This window comes from Aquarana catesbeiana, linkage group LG01 (assembly GCF_042186555.1).
Source record: "Aquarana catesbeiana isolate 2022-GZ linkage group LG01, ASM4218655v1, whole genome shotgun sequence".
NCBI lineage: Eukaryota > Metazoa > Chordata > Amphibia > Anura > Ranidae > Aquarana > Aquarana catesbeiana.
This window is the reverse complement of record NC_133324.1, coordinates 398644587-398650586: the sequence shown is the minus strand read 5'-3', so window position 1 is coordinate 398650586 and position 6000 is coordinate 398644587.

Genomic DNA, 6000 nt, shown 5'->3' with positions numbered 1-6000 from the left:
TCCATTCATACATTCATACCAGCATGTCTTTGGCGTGTGGGAGGTAACCAGAGTACCCCGAAGAAACCCACACAGACACAAGGAGAACATGCAAACTCCGGGCAGGTAGTTCCGCAGTTGGGATCCGAACCAACAACCCTAGTGCTACTAGGCGGAAGTGCTAACCACTTAATCACTGTGCTGCTCATCTAACAGCAGCTTATCAATGAGGAAGCAGCTAGGTAGGGGCCATCCACACAGGTCTTCATCTTATTTTATCATAAACATTATACGAAGCATAGTGCAGCATTTCATCCCCTTCAGCAGCTGAAAGCCAGCTTCTCCTCCTCTCCTTCCCCCAAGCTTGCAGTTGTTGCAGGAGGCTCGGTTCCAGTAATCCCCCCCACACACACATCGATCACTCTCTCTGTCCACATCCTTTTCCCCTGCTGCCAGGGCCCCCCTGTTGAACTTCCCCCTGCTGCCTGGGCCCCCCTGCTGTGTGCCTGACATGCTGTGTTCCCCTTCCCCCCTGCAGTGCTGCCAGCTTTCCCTCCTCTCCCTCCCGCCAGCTGCACACAGAACACACTGCATACATGGGATCTTCAGGGTGGAGGGCTGGGGGAGCCAGTAAATATATCGTATTTACTGCCCAATCCTCCCCTAAATGTACACAGTGAGTGATCAGTACCAATCACTCATTGTGTTCATTCATAACTGAAGCATAGTAAACTGTGGTTACTAGAAAAAAAGAAAAAAAAGAATAAAAAAAAAAAATAAAATAAAAAAAAGTGGAAAAAATAATTTTAAATAATGAGGAGTCATTCACATGGTTTTTCGTACTCTGTGAATGAGTAATTTGTTTGTGTGGCTGGAGCTGTGTGCAGGCAATGGGTACAAAGGTTCGGGTGAGTGGCCCTTAATGCACATTCTCTGTGTTTGGGACTATACACCTGTACCCACACATCTATAAAATTTAGACCCGCAGCTGTGTTTGCACAGCAACTGCGTCCCCATTGCCTGCACACAGCTCCAGCCACATAAACAAACCACTGATTCACAATGTACAGGCCACAGCGCCCAAGTGAATGAGCCCCAGGACCTCACTCATACATACTTTATTAACTTTTTAAATCTTAGATTTAGCAGGAATTTTGGAAGTTACTTTGTGTTTGTGTTCACTAATAATAGTTTTAATGTATTTTTTGTGAAAATATCAATTCAATATTTTCGGGGTGGGGGAGCTGTCAGGTAGGCTGTATGGGGGCCTAGTGATTTCTAACAGAGCAACCCTGCTTAGAAACACAGAAACCCAAGGGGCCCCTCGTAAGCAAGTAGTGTGTATTCCTTGATGTAGTCATAGGGCCATAGTAGAGGGAGTCGGAGCAGTGGAACTGGGGTCCCAGACCCTTTACTGCCTAATACTTGGTACAGTACAACCACACATGCGCACATGGTATTGCCCTCCGCACCTTTTTTACCCCCATCTCCAAACACGTCAAACAATTAAATAATGAAACACCACACTCAAATATTGGCATAAATTGGCTGCGGCACTTTTATTGGTTTTCAAATAAATTCATAACTTTTCATAACCATATTACAATTCTAAATCAAATCATATTTATCATTCACAAAATTGCTTAGCCATAATGACTCAAGCAAATTACATTTTATCAACTTTATAATAACAAGTCCCCCTTAAATGCAAGGTTGAGGCACCACATAAAGTGCACACAACGGAAGGGAGGGTGGGTAGCTCTTCCTAAAATGAATCCCTGGACCGGCAGCAAGAATACTGGTACAGTGGGCCCTTTATATACTGAGCCCCACTGCTTCCAGCAAATTCCACCAAATCCTATTGGTCCATCCCTACCTGCTCACAGGTGAGCAGGGATATTTAAAGGGACATTATCCCTTAAATTGCATTGCATATTAAAACAATGCTAAAATAGTTTAAATACCTATAAAACCATGAAGGTGTGCCCAAAGTACGGTAATTGTGCTCCCCTTTTACAGGAGTCATTTACCCTGGCACCAGGGCATGCCAAGCGTGTGCACTGAGCTGAGCATGTACAGCTCAGTCTACATTCTAAAGACATTTGCAAGCAGGCAGTGGCGGATTAAGGTGGTCATGGGCCCCTAGGCTACTTTTTGTGTGGCCCCCTCCTAAGCATGCTTTACCAGAAAATAAATTATTTAGTGCCATGTGTAAAAGGGTAGACCTATATTACACGCCTCAAGTGCAACTCTCAGGTCTAAACATGGAGTTTAATAAAACTGTAAGAAGGTACTCACAAAGGTACATAGTGAACAAGCATGTTGGCAAAAGCTGCCGGATATCCTGGGAGTTAGTCTGGTCTGTTTCCTGGATTGCAGTGGTGTCTGATGGACAGGCTGCGCCGATGGATGCTGGCACTTCCTGCCGTTGGAACGCACGGTGGGAACCTGGAGGATGACGTCACTTCCGGAAGCGGGCACGAATAGGCGACGCTCCTTCCTCAGGCCTTACGTGGGCTGTGATTGGGCAGGGTTTATACAGCCAGTGAGTGACACAAAACGCTCCGTGCATTGGATAATGCTGTGATCGTTCAGAGCTATTCGGGAAGTGGTTGATTAGATAACATCAGATACCAGGTTATATTAATAACATGGTGCATTAATTATATCACAAACGACAGGCTGAACCAAACATAATGAAAAACTGTGTGTGTGTATATGTAGAATAAAAACAATGTAAAAATGTATGGGGAGACCTTTTTGATAGTGCTGTGTGGGCCCATGAAACCATCCATCATCATTATTTCTTCAAACCCCTTTTTTTATCTCGCACATTCTTTATCCCCTCCTTTTTTCAGCATTACACGCCATTCCTTGTTTCATGGGCCCACACAGCACTATCAAAAAGGTCTCCCCATCCATTTTTACATTGTTTTTATTCTACATATACATAAATATATATAAATTAATAAAAATATCGTGGCCAATCGGGGGCCCTTGCACACATGTTGCCTAGGCTGCAGCCTAGACCAGCCTGTGCATTAATCCGCGCCTGCAAGAAGGAAGGTAAGAAGGTTTTATTGCAGAGACATAGAATTTGATTGGTTGTTATAGGCAGCTATATTTTTTTCCATTGAACTACTTTATTTTCATAAAGCAGCTCTGCAGGGGGACAGAAAAAGATCAGCGCAAGACACCAAACTGCCACCTAGGTTTCATCCAGTAAATTCCTAGGTGGTTTAGGAAATACTTTTAGTCTACTGTGCTGTGTTAACCACATGGGTTTTATCTTTTCCTTCCTGTCTTCCTGGGTGTGTAGTTTTCATTCATCAAGAAAAGAAAGAAATATTCAGCTGCAGAAAAAGACCTCCAAAAATAAGTTTTGGTCTTGGCAGGGAGACTCCAGAATGTTGGTGGAAATTATAACTGGGTCTCTGTACTTTCTACAAGATCTAACTATATTTATAAAGACAAGTAAATATTATACTGGAGTCCGCTCTAAAAATAATGCTTTATTCAAACATGTGGCATTTCTGGAAATTCTCTATTTGCAGGTATAAACTGTTGTATAACATTTGCACAAAAATGTAAAGATTTACCTATAACTGTAAAAATAAAAATAAAAAATACGGTACAATTTTATTTAAATGGCTTATTTGTAAAACAAAATCTACTGAGCACTATTTGTACCTAAAACAGTCACCTAACCTAATATTTTTTTTTTAAGGGACAAATTCTTTTTTTGGTGGTAGCTGGATTGTATATGTCCTTACAAGTGGTAAACCATGTGTTGTACATAGTAAAAGGCAGATACTTTAAAGGCAGATTCAATTTAGAGATAATATTTCGTTTTTGGTTAACAGCAGTGGAATAAATCATCGCCGTTTTTTTTTCAGAAGTTTCAGTGGTTAAATTTTTGTTTGTGTCTCTGCTCCTCCCATAAGACCTTAAGTGTGAGCCTTTTAAAGAGAATATTTCATCCGTTCAATAGAGATTAGCCTAATAAAAATAGCCTAATAAATGTATATTAATCGCTTAACAACCTTGTTTAAATGTATAGTTTGTAATTGTGTAGCGGTACCCACATAGGAGCTGCTGGATATTGTGGTCCGCCTGTCGCCCTGCCCAGCCTGGCATTCACTTCCCAGACACTCCTAGACAATGAACAGTCCGTTAGCTTTGTTTTTATTTATTTTATTGAGGGATTATAACTTGGATGGGGTTAAGGAATTCATGGGATGCTCAGAAAGATTTATTTGCATAGCTTTGGACAAATTATACACTCTCTTCTTCCTCCAGCACAACTCTTGCTGCAGACTATTTCTTCCTCCAGCACAACTCTTCAGGTACAGCTAGCACATAGATAGGCCTGACACTGGCTTCCGCCAGGCCCTAGCAACCACCCTTTGCAGGCAGGGACTGCGGGCCCCTCTGGTGTAGCAAAAAGAATGGTGGTAGCTGTCCTAGGTGGACTACTAATCCCAGTCAGCTCTTTTCAGGCCCTGCCAGCCCTCCTGGCTGCAGTTGCCTGTCTCCACCGCCCATGACACCACAGTCCTCACTGGCTCTACATCCATCTCAAGTTGCATCCTCCCAATCTGCTCCGGCATGTATCCCCAGCTTTCCTGGCTGTGTATCACTCACCGACACCTTGTGGATCCCTCCTGGAGACTTGCCTGGCAGTACTCTCCACCGTCCTCTCCTGCTCCTGGTCAGGACACCCTTGTGGTTTGTACGGGGGTCACTTCCACTCCGAGCTCCAGTCCCAAGGTCACCCCCCCCAGACTGGGGAGCTTCCTCAAAGGCCATGACAGCTAGTACTCCATCTTCCAGTTCTTGCACCCGACAACTCCTTCCCAGCTGGGCTGACCCTGGGTATTTCAAGGGAGCCTGCCCCCTGCCAATCCTAGTTGGGGATTGGTTAGGGCCCCCTGAGACACCCCAGACAGCCCCACCTCTCTTCCCCTCCTGCCTTTTAGAAGCCACTAGAAGGGAGGTAACCGAAAGATGATGCTATCTGTGAGTCACCAGCCTACTCTGAGCCACTCCCAGACCACACAGATTAAGCAAACAGGCCTAGCTTACAGCTAGGCCTGATTAAATTTACCTGTACTGAAAAAAATCCTACTACTAGCACCTACCTAAAGTAGAAGGTGCTACACTTGTTCATATCAAGGAAGCAATAATAAATCACTGCAAGCCCCCTCAAAAAGTGAACTTGTAAAAATGTGAAAGTCATAGAAAAATAACCTTAAAACCCTTCCCGCCCGCAGTACGTCATATGACTTTGCAGACTTTGAGTGGGGATATCTGAATGATGCCTGCAGTTACAGGCATCATTCAGATATCTTCTTTTACAGCAGGCGATTCCCTGCACTGCAAAAACAATCATAGCAGCTGTTCAGAACAGGACTATTAAGGACAGAAATATTATATACATATGCTCATGTGAGCTCTGTCAGCTCAATAGAGAGAGTGGGCAATTAAACAGCTCTCTATAGCAGCGAGTCCATGTATGAAAGTTCAAATGCAGCACAAGGTGTGCTGGTGGCCACGGATAGGCTGACTGTGGATGGCTGCCAGCTCATAACAATCTAGAAGGGGCTCTGTAGACAGTAAAACACAAGAGAGAGCGCTGCTCTCTCTTGTGTGATAGCTATTAAGGTAATATTAGCTCTGTTATATTTCACATGTGTGAAACATGCTCTGTATAGATTACACCTGTATAGTACATACTTGAGTATGAGCATCATCTGGTGTTGGCAGATCCATGGTGGGGAAAGTTCTATGAGGCTGTGATAACCTATGTTCTCGGACGCCTGCTGAAAACTGAAAATCTTTAGTTTAGTTTACAGCCGTTTGTAAAATATTGATCAGATTCCAATAAGTTATGTCTATCCACCCTTTACTTGATGATTACAATAAAACTCAGATATTGATGGATCCATTGTGTATTAGTGTCCAGTAGAGCTGCATGATTAATCGTTAATAATCGTTATTTTCCCTGTTGCGATCTTGACA